We start from the raw sequence: 18548 nt of genomic DNA, 5'->3' as shown, positions 1-18548 counted from the left end.
CTATCTTGACCACAATAATACTTAAATTATGTTTGTCAATCCATTAAACTCTTAACTAAAAAATAATGTATTTTTAATATAAATACACATCTCTAGATAGAAAAATAGGGTAAAATGTTAATAAATATTGAAAGTGTAGTTTATATGTGTGCTCAAAGTTGCAGTCTCTCAATTTTTTCCGCTATCTTCAAAACTCTGCCCTAATAAATGAGGACCATGGAGCTTTGGAGTCCAGAATACTTTCACTCAATTCCAAAACAACTTAATTTATTAACAATTGCTTAAGCTTGAATCATATTTTCCCTACTGCAAAAATAAAGAATACAAGGTCTAACTAGTAGGATATGCAGATTAAATTAATCAACCTGTGTTTGAGTTCTTTTCCATGTAAATCACAGATCTCCATGTCTTTGGAGTCAGTTATTGGAAGATTAATGTGCTCCTTTGGCACTGTCACAGTTGCTTGGTTTTTGCATTCCTTTCATGTTTAGTGTTGACCCAGGATCCGGTCAAAGACTTTTTATTACATTTAAATGTTATATCTCTCAAGTATCTTTGTTCCAGGACATTCCTCTTTTTTTCTTTATGACACTGTTCTGTTGAAGTCAGCTGTTTTACAGAATATTTCTCATTTTGGATCCACCTGCTTACAGGTGTCCTTGTGGCTGGGTTCGGGTGAAGCATCTTTGGTGTCAAAATGCAAAGGCGCAGCTCTGTCCCAGTGCCCCTGTGCACACGAGGGGCTCAGGGTTCACTTTGCCCAGTAACTGGCATTGTGGCCCCTGGGCTGAGAAGATGATTACTGGACTTTTCCAGTGTATGCACTTCTCATCCTCTTGATAGATCCTCACTTATCTGTGATTCTTTGAGACTGTGTGTGAAAAATGCAGTTCCCCAACAATCTTTCACCCAGCAGCTCACAGTAATTTGCTGATATGGTTCTCACACTGTCATCTGTGTATATCCATGTAGTCTGGGTGTATCTATAGACTCCTGGGTGATGTGAAACTCAGTGACCTAGTTTAATCATCTCAGATTCCACTCAAGCACGCTGGCACTTAGAGTTGTAGAGTAACATTTCCTAGATCATCCCTAGGAAGAACTGACTCTTCATTAGAAAAGTCCCTGATGCTAGGAAAGATTGAAGGTGGGAGGAGAAGGGGATGACAGAGGATGAGATGATTGGATGGCATCACTGACTCTATGGACATGAGTTTGAGCAAGCTCTGACAGATGGTGATGGACAGGGAGGCCTGGCCTGTTGCAGTCCATGGGGTCGTAGAGTCAGACATGACTGAGCGACTGAACAAAACAGCAATAAAGTACCTGTAATATAATGAATGCCAAATACATGGTCCACTAAATTTTCTATAAAATGTTTTAGTTTCTTAATTCACTTTATCAGTGATACCTTACTACCATGGAACACAAAAAACATTGTCTCTTGTTGGATAAGTAGTCTGCAGGACATCCATTTAGGTATTTCGGAGAGCAACCTAATACCTAAATATTCTTTTCACGCTACATGTGATGGAGTGTTGCCATTAATCACTGCTTTAAGTTAAATATTGAAAGGTCCTGTAAAAATAAATATGTAATATGAAACATAAACAAAATTTTAATTTTTGATGAAATAAGTATAAAGTAGTTGGAGACAGGTAGCAGAGTTCATGATTCTTTCTTTAGAATACTTCCAAACAGAGTTCAGTTCAGTTCAGTACAGTCACTCAGTCACGTCCGACTCTTTGCGACCCCATGAACTGCAGCACACCAGGCCTCCCTGTCCATCACCAACTCCCGGAGTCCACCCAAACCCATGTCCACTGAGTTGGTGATGCCATCCAACCATCTCATCCTCTGTAGTCCCCTTTTCCTCCTGCCCTCAATCTTTCCCAGCATCAGGGTCTTTTCAAATGAGTCAGCTCTTCGCATCAGGGGGCCAAAGTACTGGAGTCTCAGTTTCAACATCAGTCCTTCCAATCAACACCCAGGACTGATCTCCTTTAGGATGGACTGGTTGGATCTCCTTTCAGTCCAAGGGACTCTCAAGAGTCTTCTCCAACACCATAGTTCAAAAGCATCAATTCTTTGGCACTCAGCTTTCTTTATAGTCCAACTCTCACATCCATACCTGACCACTGGAAAACCATAGCCATGGCTAGATGGATATTTGTTGGCAAAGTAATGTTTTTGCTTTTTAATATGCTGTCTAGGCTGGTCATTACTTTCCTTCCAAGGAGTAAGCGTCTTTTAATTTCATGGCTGCAATCAGCATCTGCAGTGATCTTGGAGCCCCCCAAAAAAAGTCAGCTACTGTTTCCCCATCTATTTGCCATGAAGTGATGGGACTGGATGCCATGATCTTAGTTTTCTGAATGTTGAGCTTTATGCCAACTTTTTCACTCTCCTCTTTCACTTTCATCAAGAGGCTCTTTAGTTCTTCTTCACCTTCTGTCGTAAGTAACAGAGTAATTCTGCCATAATTCCAAACAGAGTATGTGCTGTAGTATAAATTAATGTTAAATGCAAAAAGCCTGGGAAAGTTTCTACTATTTTTTTTTATTGTTTTTAAATAGCCATCTTTCTCTCCTCCTACTTACTCATCTTGATCCTTTTGATTTTAAAAATTTTCTTTATCTTTTTTTCTTTTGCTATGTACTTCAAATAGCAATTTTGTCATGAAGCCTCTTCTGATCTTATATTAATCCCATCCTCTACTCACTTCACCATCCTGACTACACATAATCTCTTCCTTTTATGAATATCCACAGCATTTTTATTTTCAAATTATAAACTGAGAATACAAAATGATTTGGGTTATTTTCCTCATTCTAACATGTTTTAGTCATATAGCATTCAGAAAGTTATGTAATATGGAAATCCACTGTTTCATCATCTGCAAATGGATACAAAATTACCCATTCTGTTCCTTAATAGGAATGATAATGAGATACAAAACATACAAGGTTCCTGAATAGATAAAAATATATATATTTATTATCTGGTGATATGATATTTTTAAAAATATTAAATAAATAAGGATAGTAAACAACTGTGTGAGATTTCTATGGGCCAAACATTGGATTCTGAGTATTTAATAGAGGAGATCTGGATCCTAAGAAACTTCTACAAAGGATAAAGAGATGACATAGAAGAGACCTATATATACCATGGATTAAACTTCAGAATAGAATAATGACATCAAATTCAATGGCAGAGTGAATAGATGAAGACTCTGATTAATTGCTTAAGATAGCAAAGAGAGATAAGAAGGCCTTCTTAAATGAACAATGCAAAGTAATAGATGAAAACAATAATATTCGAAACACTAGAGATCTTTTCAAGGAAACTAGATATCAAGGCAATATTTCATGCAAGGATAGGCACAATATAGGACTGAAATAATAAGGACCTAACAGAAGAAGAAGAGATTAAGAAGAGATGGCAAGAATACACAGAAGAACTACACAAGAGAGGCCTTAATTATCCAGATAGCTATGATGGTGTGATCAAACATCTAGAACAGGGCATCCTGGACTGTGGAATCAAGTAAGCCTTACGAAGCCTTACTACAAACAAAGATAATGGAGGTGATGAAATTCCAGCTGAGCTATTTCAAATCCTAAAAGATGATGCTGTTAAAGTGCTGCACTCAATGCGTCAGCAAATTTAGAAAACTCAGCAGTGGCCACAGGACTGGAAGAAGTCAGTTTTCAGTCTAGTCCAAAGGGCAATGCCAAAGAATGTTCAAGGTACCATACAACTGCACTAATTTCACATGCTAGTGAGGTTATACTAAAAAACCTTTAAGCTTCAGCAGTATGTGAACCAAAAACTTCCAGATGGAAGCTGGGTTTTGAAGCAGCAGAGGAACCAGAAATCATATTGCCAACATGTTTTGGACTTTGGGGAAAGCAAGGGAGTTCCAGGAAAACATCCATTTCTGCTCTATTGACTATGCCAAAGCTTTTAACTGTGTGGATCTCAACAAACTGTGGAAAATTCTTAAACAAATAAGTACTAGACCACCTTACCAGTCTCCTGAAAAAATTGTATGCAAATCAAGAAGCAACAGTTAGAACTGGACATGGAACAACTTAGTGGTTTACAATTAGGAAAGGAGTACAACAAGGGTGTATATTGTCACCTAACTTATTTAACTTTTATGCAGAGTACATGATTCAAAATGCTGGGCTGGATGACTCACAAGCTGGAACCAAGATTGCTAGAAATATCAACAACCTCAGATATGCAAATGATACAACTCTAATGGCTCAAAGTGAAGAACTAAAGAATGTCTTGGGGGTGAAAGAGGAGAGTCAAAAAGCTGGTTTGATATTCAACATTAAAAAAAAAAAAAAACTGTGGCACCCAGTCCCATCACTTCATGGCAAATAGAAATCAAAAAAAAAAAAAAAATGAAAGCAGTAACAGACTTTATTTTCTCATGCTCCAAAACCATTGTGAAGAGTGACTGCAGCCATGAAATTTGAAGATGGTTGCTCCTAGGAAGGAAAGTTATGGCAAACCTAGACAGTGTATTAAAAAAGAAATATCACTTTGCCAAGAAAGACTCTTATAGTAAAAGCTATGGTTTATCCAGTAGTCATGTACAGATGTGAGAGGTGGACCATAAAAAAGCTGAGCACTGAAGAATTGATGCTTTTGACTTGTGGCACTGGAGAAGATTCTTCAGAGTCCCTAGGACTGCAAGGAGATCAAACCAATAAATCTTAAAAGAAACTAACCCTGAGTATTCATTGGACGGACTGATACTGAAGCTCCAATACTTTGGCATCTGATGTGAAGAGCTGACTCATTGGAAAATACCCTGATGCTGGGAAAGATTGAAGGCAAAAGGAGAAACGGGAGGCAGATGATTAGATGGTTAGATAACATCACTGACTCAATGGACATGAATTTGAGCAAACTCCTGGAGACCATGAAAGACAGGGGAACCTGGCACACTGTATTCCACGGGGTCACAAAGAGTCAAACACAACTTAGCAACTTAATAACAACATATATGTTTAACTTTATGCAAGTAATATACTATTTTTATTATGTAACTCTGTATTAAGTTTTACAATTAAGAAATATGGGTTATCCAAATTTTTTCTTTTCAAGATTGTGTTGGCTCTTCTGGGTTCACTGCAATTTTATGTAAATTTTAATATTGCTTTTTCCATTTATGCAAAAAAAAGCAGTAAGGATTTTGATAGGAATTTTACTGGATCTTTAGATTGCTTTGCTGCTGCTGCTGCTAAGTTGCTTCAGTCGTGTCCGACTCTGTGCGACCCCAGAGACGGCAGCCCACCAGGCTCCCCATCCCTGGGATTCTCCAGACAAGAACACTGGAGTGGGTTGCCATTTCCTTCTCCAATGCATGAAAGTGAAAAGTGAAAAGTGAAAGTGAAGTCGCTCAGTTGTGTCTGACTCCTAGTGACCCCAAGGACTGCAGCCTACCAAACTCCCCCGTCCATGGGATTTGCCAGGCAAGAGCACTGGAATGGGCTGCCATTGCCTTCAGTAACCTGTTATTTTCATCTTATAATTATTATTTTCTGACCCATGAACATGGAATATCTTTACATTTGCTTATGTAGTCTTTAATTTCTTTCAGCAATGTTTTGTAGTTTTCATCATAGTCTTGCATCACTGTGGTTAAATTAACTCCTGTTACTCTATTATTTTTAATGGTATTACAGATGGAATTGCTTTAATTTCCTTTTTGGATTGTTCATTGCAAGTGTACAGAAATATAACTGATTTTTGAATGTTGGTCTTGTGTCCTACAACTCTGGTAAATTCATTTATTAGGGCTAACAGACTTTTTCATTTAATTATTTAATATTTCTATATATAATATGTTATCTATGAACAGAGATAGTTTTATTTCTTTGTGTTTTATTTGTATGCTCTTAATTTCTTTTTCTTGTAAAGTTTTGGCCAGAATTTCTAGTACCATTTTGAATAGAAGTATTGAAAACATATATCCAACCTAGATACTTTGTAATATTGGCCTCAGAGAACGATTTAGGAAGGCTTCCTTCCTCTTCTTTTTTTAAGTGTTTCAGATAGATTGGATTTAATTCTTATTTAAATGTTTGGCAGAATTCACCAGGGAATCTTTCTTGTTCTGGCATTTGTTTTTTGCTGATTTTCTATCTTAATGCTATTATAACACTTGCATTACATTCCCAGTGAATATCCAGTTTCTTTAAATCCTACAGTCTCCTCTCTCAAATAATTTGGCAAGCTACCCTGACATTCTTGGATATCTATTCATTGTGGTAAATTCTGCTTATATGACAAATTCCTTTTCCTATAGGCTTAATTCTGACTCACAGTCTCTATTATTAGAATTTACCATGTGACATAGTTCAGGATATAAAGTGCAAGCTTCTATCTGTTAAGTATTTGGGGTAAAGATTTTTCTTTTTTGGAATAAAACTGACAAATGAAGCATTTGCCATCAATTCTATCTTATTATTATCTTCACCAGACATTTAAAGCTATAGACCATCTAATAAAATATGGAGCATGAAGGAAGTATGAAAGAATTTACAAAGTTACCAGATGTAAATCAACACCTGACCAAGGTCACCTATTTCCAAGACTTCTATGTATGGGGAAAAATAAACCTCTAACTACCTTATTCAGTTCTCTGTAATTTCATATGACAGAAAATTAATCCAGGAACTTTTACACAGAGTTTAAGTAAAGTAGTGTTTCCTACATCTAGGCCCATGGTGGTGGTGGTTTAGCCACTAAGTCATGTCTGACTCTTTGTGACCCCATGGACTGTAGCCTGCCAGGCTCCTCTGTTCATGGGATATCCCAGGCAAGACCACTGAAGTGAGATGCCATTTCTTTCTCCAGGGGATCTTCCCCACCCGAAAATTGAACCTGGGTTTCCTGCATTGCAAATGGATTCTTTACCAAGTAAGCCACCAAGAAAGTCCAGGCCCTTAGAGTACTGATTTTCTGTTATTAATCTCAATATGACTTCCAGGAAATCTCATTGTTCTTGTGCAGAAAGAGCCTGCTTTAATTTTCCAGAATGAATATATATGGAATCAATTATGGTAATTCAATTATTAAAGACAGTCTAATATACTTATCAAGGGTCTATTATAAAATTTATGGAGAGAATTTTAGTTTGTTCAACATTTGGATCTTTGTTTCTCTATTGTCTGAATTTTGACTCTCACTTCCAAGGGATGTATTATCAGTAATTTTTGATTTTAAAATGATTGGTATTGGTTATTATTAGAATAGTTCCTTACAATAAAATTCATTAAAATGTTATTTATGAAGACTTGTAAGTATCATGTAAACTTTTTTATGTTCTAAATGAAGTGAAGTGAAGTCGCTCAGTCATGTCCAACTCTTTGCGACCCCATGGACTGTAGCCTACTACTCTCCTCTGTCCATGGGATTTTCCAGGCAAGAGTACTGGAGTGGGTTGCTATTTCCTTCTCCATTTTTATGTTCTAATATAAGACAAAAAAGTGGATAAATTATACAATTAATAAAGACATAAGAAAAATCTGATAGGTATAGATAGACAGACATCTATGATTTAAACTTTTATGTTGACCAAAAACAGCCTGGAAAAGAGGCTCTATGAGAAGACATGTACAATTTGTTTATTCTTCTTTATATTTTTCTAATTTTTCAAAAGAAAGAAACTGCTACTGGTATAAACTGAAATACGGTGTAGAAATCAGTTATTGCTCTGCTACAAAACACCACAAAATCTCGGTGATATTCAACCATGTATTTATTTGCTGTAGCTGCTATAACAAAGTGCCATAAGATGAGTATCTTGAACAACAGAAATGTACTATGTCACATTTCTGGAGCCTAAAAACCTGTTAATACAGGTTGATTCGTTCTGAGAGCTGAGAGAGAATGTGTCCCATGCCTCTTCACTAGCTTCTGAGGTTTGCTGGCAATCTTTGGCATACCTTGACTTATACCTGCATCACCATTACCTCTGCCTTCATCTTCACATGGCATTCTCTCTGTACTTGCTTATTCTCTGTGTCCAAATGTCCTCTTTTTATAGGGACACAATCATGCTGGGTTGGGACCCATTCTCATGGTCTCATATTGACTTCATCATCTGCAAAGATTCTATACCCAATGAAGGTCATATATAGGACTTCCATATAGCTCAAATGGTACAGAATCTGCCTGTGATTCAGGAGACCAGGGTTTGATACCTGGGTCAGGAAGATCCTCTAGAGAAGAGAATGGCAATCCGCTCCAGTATTCTTGCCTGGAGAATTACATGGACAGAGAAGCCTGGCAGGCTATGTTCCTGGGGGTTGCAAAGAGTTGGACATGACTGAGTGAATAACACACACACACACACACACGCACACACACAAGGTCATATATAAATGTTCAGCATATGTTTAGAGCACACAGTTTAGCCCATAACAGAAAAACAGCTCTTATTTTATATTCTAAGGAGCAGTTGTCAGGAACAGATCTGCTTTAGGCCAGCATAGCAGAGGAGACTGTATTCCATGCCGTTTGTCAGTGATTCAGTTAGGCTGGCTATATTCCATAGGGGCTCACCCTTAGATGCAGGCTGAAGACACTGCTGGTATGTGAAGAAAACTCTTCTCGTGGCATTAATGGAAATATAAAAATCCAATTGTGCAAACACATCCACTAGCAACCCCTTCAGCAAACAAATAGCATAGCTAAACTCAAAGTCAAAGTGAAAAGAGGAGTACTCTGTCCCTGTGGGACAAACTGGAGAATGGGAACACTTCTACAGTGTTGGTGGGAATATAAATTGATGTAGCCACTATGGAAAACAGTATTGGAATTCTTAAAAAAAAAAAAAAAAAAACTAAAAATAGAACTACCATAGGATCTAGCAGCCACTCCTGGACATATATATCCAGAAAAAGGAAAGGTATATGTATACTCAGTCCATGGGGTCATGAAGAGTTGGACACGACTGAGTGACTTGACTTTCACTTTTCACTTTCATGCATTGGAGAAGGAAATGGCAACCCACTCCAGTATTCTTGCCTGGAGAATCCCAGGGACAGGGGAGCCTGGAGGGCTGCCATCTCTGGGGTCACACAGAATCAGACACAACTGAAGCAACTTAGCAGTAGCAGCATACTCAATATTCATAGAAGTACAATTTAGAAAACCCAAGACATGGTCCAGTGGTGTCCCCTACTTTCTTCAATTTGAGTCTGAATTTGGCAATAAAGAGCTCATGATCTGAGCCACAGTCAGCTCCCAGTCTGTTTTTGCTGACTGTATAGAGCTTCTCCATCTTTGGCTGCAAAGAAAATAATCAATCTGATTTCGGTATTGACCTTCTAGTGATGTCCATGTGTAGAGTCTTCTCTTGTTTTGTTGGAAAAGGGTCTTTGCTATGACCAGTGCATTCACTTGGCAAAACTCTGAGCCTTTGCCCTGCTTTGTTTTGTACTCCAAGGCCAAATTTGCCTGTTACTATAGGTATCTCTTGACTTCCTACTTTTGCATTCCAGATCTCTTCAAGAAAATTAGAGATAGCAAGTGAATATTTCCAATGCAAAGGTGGGCACAATAAAAAAAGGAAATGTTATGGACCTAACAGAAGCAGAAGATATTAAGATGAGGTAGCAAGAATACACAGAACTATACAAAAAAGATCTTTATGACCCAGATAACCACGATGGTGTGATCACTCATCTAGAGCCAGACATCCTGGAATTCAAAGTCAAAGGGGCCTTAGGAAGCATCACTATGAACAAAGGTAGTGGAGGTGCTGGAATTCCAGTTGAGCTATTTCAAATCCTAAAAGATGATGCTGTGAAAGTGCTGCACGCAATATGCCAGCATCTGGAAAACTCAGCAGTGGCCACAGGAATGGTCACAGGAAAAAGTCATATTTCATTCCAATCCCAAAGAAAGGTAATGCCAAAGAATATTCAAACTACCACACAATTACACTCATCTAACACGCTAGCAAGGTAATGCTCAAAATTCTCCAAGCTGGGCTACAACTGTACTTGAACTGAGAACTTCCAGATGTTCAAGCTGATTTAGAAAAGGCAGAGGAACCAGAGATAAAATTTCCAACATCCACTGGATCATCAAAATAGCAAGAGAATTCCAGAAAAACATCTACTTCTTCTTTATTGACTATACCAAAGCCTTTGACTGTGTGGATCACAACAAGCTGTGGAAAATTCCTCAAGAGATGGGAATATCAGACCACCAGACCTGCCTCCTGAGAAATCTGTGTGCATATCAAAAAGCAACAGTTAAAACTGGACATGGAACAACAGACTGGTTCCAAATTGGGAAAGGAGTACATCAAGGCTGTGTATTATACCCTGTTTGTTTAACTTATATGCAGAATGCATTATACAAAATGCCAGGCTGGATGAAGCACAAGCTGCAATCAAGATTGCTGGGAGAAATATCAATAACCTCAGATATGCAGATGACACCACCCTTATGGCAGAAAGAGAAGAAGAACTAAAGAGCCTCTTGATGCAAGTGAAAGAGGAGAGTGAAAAAGTTGGCTTAAAACTCAATATTCTGAAAACTAAAATCATGGCATCTGGTCCCGTCACTTCACAGCAAATAGATGGGGAAACAATGGAAAAAGTTATAGATGTTAGTTTTTTTTTTGTGGACTCCAAAATCATTGCAGATGGTGACTGAAGCTATGAAATTAAAAGACATTTGCTCCTTGGAAGAAAAGCTATGACAAACCTAGACAGAATATTAAAAAGCAGAGACATCACTGTGTCAACAAAGGACTATCTAGTCAAAACTATGGTTTTTCCTGTGGTCATGTACGAATGTGAGAGCTGGACAATAAAGAAAGCTGAGCACTGAAGAATCGATGCTTTTGCACTTTGATGTTGGAGAAGACTCTTGAGAGTCTCTTGGACTGCAAGGAGATACAACCAGTCCATCCTAAAGGAAATCAGTCCTGAATATTTATTGGAAGGACTCATGCTGAAGCTGAAGTTATAATACTTTGATTGCCTGATGCAAAGAACTGACTCATTAGAAAAGACCCTGATGCTGGAAAGATTGAAGGTGGGAGAAGGGGATGACAGAGGATGCGATGGTTGGACGGCATCACTGACTCAATGGACATGAGTTTGAGTAAGCTTCAGGAGTTGGTAATGGTCAGGGAAGCCTGACGTGCTGCGTTCCATGGGGTCGCAAACAGTCGGACACCACTGATCGACTGACCTGAAGACATGGGAGCAAACTGTGTTCATCAACAGATGAATGGATAAAAATGAAATAATGCCATTTGCAGCATAGTTGGGCCTAGAGAATACTATAGTAAGTGAAGTAAGTCTGATAGAGAAAAACAGGTGTCACTGATATCTAAAGAAATGATATAAATGAATTTATTCTGAAAACAGAAACAGGTTCACCGACATAGAAAACAAACTTATAGTTACCAAAGGGCAAAAAGGGTATGGGATAAATTAGATGTATGGCATTAACAGACACACACACACACACATGAACACACACACACACACACACACACACACACATATATATAAAATAAAGAAGGATTTACTCTCTGGCACAGGAAACCCTATTCAATATCTTGTAATAGTGGAAAAAATTTGAAATATATATATATATATATATATATATATATATATATATAAAACTGAATCACATTTTTGTACAGCCATACACCTGAAACTAACACAATACTGTAAAACAGCTATACTTCAATACAATATATAAATATATATATAAATTACTTATTTCAATGATCTTAAATAAAATGCCTACATTGTATTGATTGAAAGTGATAATGAAAGTTAAAGCTGCTCAGTCATGTCCAACTGTTTGCAATCCCATGGACTATGGAGTCCATGGAATTCTCCAGGCCAGAATACTGGACTGGGTAGCCTTTGCCTTCTCCAAGAGATCTTCCCAACCCAGGGATAGAACTCAGGTCTCCCACATTGCAGGCAGATTCTTTGCCAGCTGACCCACAGGTATAATTTTCTAGCTCACTTTTAATTTTTAGATAATTTCTGATTCACTACAAATTTTTAGAAAAGTGGATAATCCAAACAAACAAAAAAAGCAGGTAGCAGAAGAGAGACTGACAGAGAGAAAAAAGAAATTAAAAGTAAAGAAAATTAATGTCCTAGATGTCTATAAATAACTTATTAGAACTTGAATGCTAAATGAAAGATATGTATATGTTTAAGCATTTGTGTATTTCTGGGCACTAAAGGTAATTACTCTAATCAAGTTAATTACTTACATGTATTGAGGTCAGTTACATCCATTTTTTGGAGATATGTAAGCTTATTACCCTGGAGAAGGGCATGTCAACCCACTTCAGTATTCTTGCCTGGAGAAACCCATGGACAGAGGAGTCTGGCAGGCTACAATCCAGGGAGTCGCAAAGAGTCGGACATGACTGAGTGACTAAGCACTAGAACAAGCTTATTATTTTGTGTCAAAACTATGAACACATTCAAATTATATCTTTTTAAAAAGTATTTTGGTTATTGGTTTTCCCTACTTGGAAAATAACAGTTGTCATTTCTCCTCTTTGTTGGTAGGAATATCTAATGAGATAATTTAACTGGAGGGAAAACATTACTTATTTGAAAGATGAGGCCATTAGCAGTCAATTTATCCTCAAAAAATATATATATTTTTTAAATTTTGAATGAAGGGAATCATTATTGCCACAAGGAGTTGATGAGTTATTACTACCGAATACCTAAAAAATGTAATGTACCTTTATTTCCCCTTCTGCTGTAACAAAACTGATATATCTTCAATCTATTTATTTACAGATTCAGGTGTATCTATAAAACATGTGTACTGTTGTTTGTCCATGGATACTCAAATCACTTATAAAATTTAACCTAACTGAAAAATTTTAGTCTAGTTTTGAAAAATAGATGATTAAGAAATACATACTGACTCAATGGACATGAGTTTGAGCAAACTCAGGGAGATGGTGAAGGACAGGGAATCTTAGTGTTAGCTATCTTAGCTATTCATGGGGTCGCAAAGAGTTGGACATGACTTAGAGACTGAACAACAACAACAAAATACATACATTTATTTATTTATCCTATGAAAATATTGTCTTTGGCAATAGAACTATACATGGTTCTATCGTTTTGTGTCATGATGGTTATTATCTATATTTTCTTTAGTCATTCTGTAAAGTACTAAATGTTCCTGTGGTAGGTAGCTTTTAAATGTGAAATAAAATAAGCTGAAATGTATTCCCATTTAAAAGAGATAAAGTATATTTTATTCACTGACTAGTAACATTTCTTCTATGGTTTTTCCAGTAGCCATGTATGGATGTGAGAGTTATACTATAAAGAAAGCTGAGAACCAAAAACTGATTCTTTTGAACTGTGGTGTTGGAGAAGACTCTTGAGAGTCCCTTGGACTACAAGGGGAGCCAACCATCCATCCTAAAGAAAATCAGTCCTGAATACTCATTGGAAGGACTGATGCTGAAGCTGAAGCGCCAATACTTTGGCCACCTGATGCGAAGAACTGACTCATTTGAAAAGAGCCTGATGATAGAAAAGATTGAAGGCAGGAGGAGAAGGGGATGACAGAGGATGAGATGGTTGGATGGCATCACTGACTCAATGGATATGGGTTTGAGTAAACTCTGAGAGTTGGCGATGGACAGGGAGGCCTGGCATGCTGCAGTCCAGGGGGTCACAAAGAGTTGGACACAACTGAGCGACTGAACTGAACTGAACTGAACTGATACCATTTCTTAAATAAATTATTTTGGCTCTGGATTCAAATATGTGCAGAATCTATTTTCACTATTTTCCTCCTGGCCAAAGCTACAAATTTCTTCTACCCAGATTTTTAAAATAGGTTCTTATCCAGCACCCAAAGTGGGCTTTAAAAAATCAAAACACATCATTCCTTTACCAAGAATCCTCTACTGGTTCCCATTTTGACACAGAATAAAAATGAAAATCCTTATTATAGGTTTAGGACCTTAAGGAATCAATCCTGCTCCCACTTCTAGTCCCATACTTATTATTTATTTCCTGATCTCTTCTCGTTCAATCCTGGTCTCTGGTGTTTTTTCTAGAAATGTCGGGGATGCTTAGAACCTGTTCACTACGTGTTCCCTCTAATTGGAATGCTTTTCCTCCTCATATTCATATAGCTCCTTTGTTCACTAATTTAAAGTCTGTTCAATGGTACCTTTTCTCATGAAAAAGAGTTAATTATTAACTGTTTAAAAATAGTATTGTTATCCTCCTCCACTACCATGGCATTCCCAATTCCTTTTACCTGCTTTCTTTTTCTTTTTTAAAATATAGCAATTATTGTCTCATTTATTATAGTCTATTATGTGTCTATCCCCCTTAACTAAAATATTTACTTCTTAAAGGGAGGATTTTTATGTGTTCTCTTTGGCTGAAGTAACCTCAGTGGCTAGAACAATGATTAGAATATAGTAGGTACTCCATACATGCTTCCCTGGTGGCTCTGAAGGTAAAGAATCTGCCTATAACACGTGAGATATGGGTTCAATCTCTGGATTGGGAAGATGACCTGGAGAAGGGAATGGCTACCCACTCCAGTATTCTTGCCAAAGAACTTTATGGACAGAAGAGCCTGGTGGGCTACAGTCTATGGGGTCAAAAGAGTCAGATACAACTGAGCGATTTTGAGAGAAAGAAAGAGAGGTGTAGTCCTAAGAATTGGTTATATAAAGAATCAAATTACAGTGACTGGAAAATGTTCAAATAGCCCAAATCAATGAATGACAAGTAGGAAATGGTGGTTAATCCAGGTCTATAGAGAACAGCATGAGTGAAATCACTTGAGAAATCTGCAAAATGATCCTGGAAGAAGATAGTCTCATCTACATTAAGAGAGTGAATGGAATAAAGTCAATGTTGAATATAAAAAATAATATAATGGATGATTTTGAGCTGTGACACTTAAACATAGTTACATACGACTATCTTTAACTATCAAAATGCAGAAAATGACTGAAAAGGAAGATACACCAATCAAAGAAAAACAGGAAAATATATGGCATCAATAATAACGAGGTATAAAAATACAAAATACAACAGAACACATAACTGAATGACTAATCTAATTTCCAAAATATGAATTTCAATTGTGAAATATTTAAATTTTGGAGCATTGCTAAAAATAACATACCACATAAATAATTTGTTTAGATTGCAACAGCATAAATAAAATTATTTCCTGAAAATCCTAAATATTGTAAATTTTCTTGCAGTCTTTCAATGAGGAGTTTTGTTGTCAAATAAGCCTAGCAAGGTTTCAAATGTTAGAATCATAAATAAATCATATCTGAAATGTTGATTTCACTAAACTTTGATGGCTACACTCTAGACTGTATTCTAAATATGACTATAGAAACTTTACTTGGAAGGGGCTTGTTCATATATCTAAACATGATTTATTTGAAAAACAAATGTTACTTTCTTCAGGATATATAGTGTGCTCAATGTAGAAGTTTTCATGAGGGTACAAACTTTCTATGATTCATTTTTGAAAAACAATATTTATTAAAGTAATATTTAAGAAATATTCCTGAAATACATAATAAAAGTCTGTATTCTAGGCAAATGGTGACAATACAAAAAAGCATATTAGTTTATTAGAGAGACAATCAGGAACTCAGAAGTATAAAATGATAAACTGTGATAAATTATACAAATGATCACAATCCAATTATAGAGGATAGTAGCCTTCAGGGGTAGAAGCACTGCCCAAAAAGAGCATCAAGTAAGAACACTGAGAATGCAACATGGTAAGTTCTTAAAAATGCATGGGGATCATCCAAGCCAAGATTTAGAGAAAGTCTGAAACCAAAAAAGAAAAAAGTATGTGAAAAAACTACTATGTGAAAGAAATTGTGGCAATGAAAAGTGGCAGGTAGAATAAAAATATGGAGCAAAAGTGTAAGGAAGACCAGATAAGGAAGGCACATTAACATGGTTTTAGTGGACCATGAAAAGGAGTTAGTAATTTATGCATAATGTTATGACAAACCACCATACTATTTTAAAAATGAGAGTGATGCTATCTGATATATGCTTTATGAAATTTACTCTCAATGCTAAATAGACAAAGAGATGAAGAGGCAAAATAGAATCAAAATATCAATAACTATAGTATTACTACCACTTAGAGAAGAACCATGGTGGCTAAAAAAGAGGTAAGCACAGTAGAGAAAATTGGTAATCTTTGGATATGGGGTGGATATGGGGTGAGGACAAGGTAGGTGCTAATGATGGCTCTAGGACTTCTGGTATGATTTTTCACTTCAGTTCAGTCACTCAGTCGTGTCCAACTCTTTGCGACCCTATGAATCGCAGCATGCCAGGCTTCCCTGTCCATCACCAACTCCCGGAGTTCACTGAGACTCATGTCCATTGAGTCAGTGATGCCATCCAGCCATCTCATCCTCTGTCGTCCCCTTCTCCTCCTGCCCCCAATCCCTCCCAGCATCAGAGTCTTTTCCAATGAGTCAACTCTTCGCATGCGGTGGCCATAGTACTGGAGTTTCAGCTTTAGCATCATTCCTTCCAAAGAAATCTCGGGGCTGATCTCCTTCAGAATGGACTGGTGGGATCTCCTTGCAGCCCAAGGGACTCTCAAGAGTCTTCTCCAACACCACAGTTCAAAAGCATCAATTCTTCGGCGCTCAGCTTCATGCCTGAAGTCACCATCTGCAGTGATTTTTGAGTCCAAAAAAATAAAGTCTGACACTGTTTCCCCATCTATTTCCCATGAAGTGATGGGACCAGAGACCATGATCTTCATTTTCTGAATGTTGAGCTTTAAGCCAACTTTTTCACTCTCCACTTTCACTTTCATCAAGAGGCTTTTGAGTTCCTCTTCACTTTCTGCCATAAGGGTGGTGTCATCTGCATATCTGAGGTTATTGATATTTCTCCCAGCAATCTTGATTCCAGCTTGTGCTTCTTCCAGCACAGCGTTTCTCATGATGTACTCTGCATAGAAGTTAAATAAGCAGGGTGACAATATACAGCCTTGACATACTCCTTTTCCTATTTGGAACCAGTCTGTTGTTCCATGTCCAGTTCTAACTGTTGCTTCCTGACCTGCATACAGATTTCTCAAGAGGCAGGTCAGGTGGTCTGGTATTCCCATTTCTTAAAGAATTTTCCACAGTTTATTGTGATCCACATAGTCAAAGGCTTTGGCATAGTCAATAAAGCAGAAATAGGTGTTTTTCTGGAACTCTCTTGCTTTTTCAGTGATCCAGCGGATGTTGGCAATTTGATCTCTGGTTCCTCTGCCTTTTCTAAAACCAGCTTGAACATCAGGAAGTTCACGGTTCACATATTGCTGAAGCCTGGCTTGGAGAATTTTGAGCATTACTTTACTAGCGTGTGAGTAATGACGTTTGCTGACAATAAGAAAACTGGTAGACAAACATTCAGATTAGGATAACTAATGAAAACAAAATTTGTTCTTTTTACTGTTTGAAGTTTAATTTAAAATTACTTTTAGTCTTTAAAGTGGATTTATCCAACAAGCTGATAGATATATAACCCTGGGACTCTGAGGAAAGATAGGGATTAGAGACATGAATTATGGAGTCCAGTTGCAATGGCGCACAGAGAGCGGACGTCTGTGATGGTGCACAAGCACGGCCGAGAGGAGCTACCACACGTCTGAGGTCAGGGGCAGAAGCCAGGAGGACACCATGCCCGAGGGCCAGTGACCAAGAGGAGCTACCCCACGTCTGAGGTCAGGGGCAGCGACCAAAAATGCCAGGCTGGGACGGCCAGGCTGCGATGGCGCACAAGCGCGGCTGAGAAGAGCTACCCCACATCCAAGGTCAGGGGCAGAAGCTGGGAGGATGCCATGCCCAAGGGGCAGTGGCCAAGAGGAGCTACCTCATGCCCGAGGTCAGGGGCGGCAGCCGAGAGGAGCAACCCCAAGTCCAAGGAGCGGTGGCTGTGTGGGCGCAGGAGGGCCTAGAGGAGCTACTCCATGTTCAAGGTCAGGAGGGGTGGCAGTGAGAAGATACTCCTCCTCCAAGGTAAGGAACAGCAGGTGCACTTTGCTGGAGCAGCCATGAAGAGATACCCCACGTCAAGGTAAGACAAACCCAAGTAAGACGGTAGGTATTGCAAGAAGGCATCAGAGGGCAGACACACTGAAACTGTAATCATAGAAAACAAGTCAATCTCATCACACTATGACCACAGCCTTGTCTAACTCAATGAAACTAAGCCATGCCCTGTAGGGCCACACAAGACGGTCAGGTCATGATGGAGAGCTCTGACAGAATGTTGTCCGCTGGAGAAGGGAATGGCAAACCACTTGCCATTGAGAACCCCATGAACAGTATGAAAAGGCAAAATGATAGGATACTGAAAGAGGAACTCCCCAGGTCAGTAGGTGCCCAATATGCTACTGGAGATTAGTGGAGAAATAACTCCAGGAAGAATGAAGGGATGGAGCCAAAGCAAAAACAATACCCAGTTGTG

The sequence above is a fragment of the Bos mutus genome, chromosome 1 (genome assembly GCF_027580195.1).
Source record: "Bos mutus isolate GX-2022 chromosome 1, NWIPB_WYAK_1.1, whole genome shotgun sequence".
Lineage (NCBI taxonomy): Eukaryota > Metazoa > Chordata > Mammalia > Artiodactyla > Bovidae > Bos > Bos mutus.
This window is presented reverse-complemented; position numbering follows the sequence as displayed.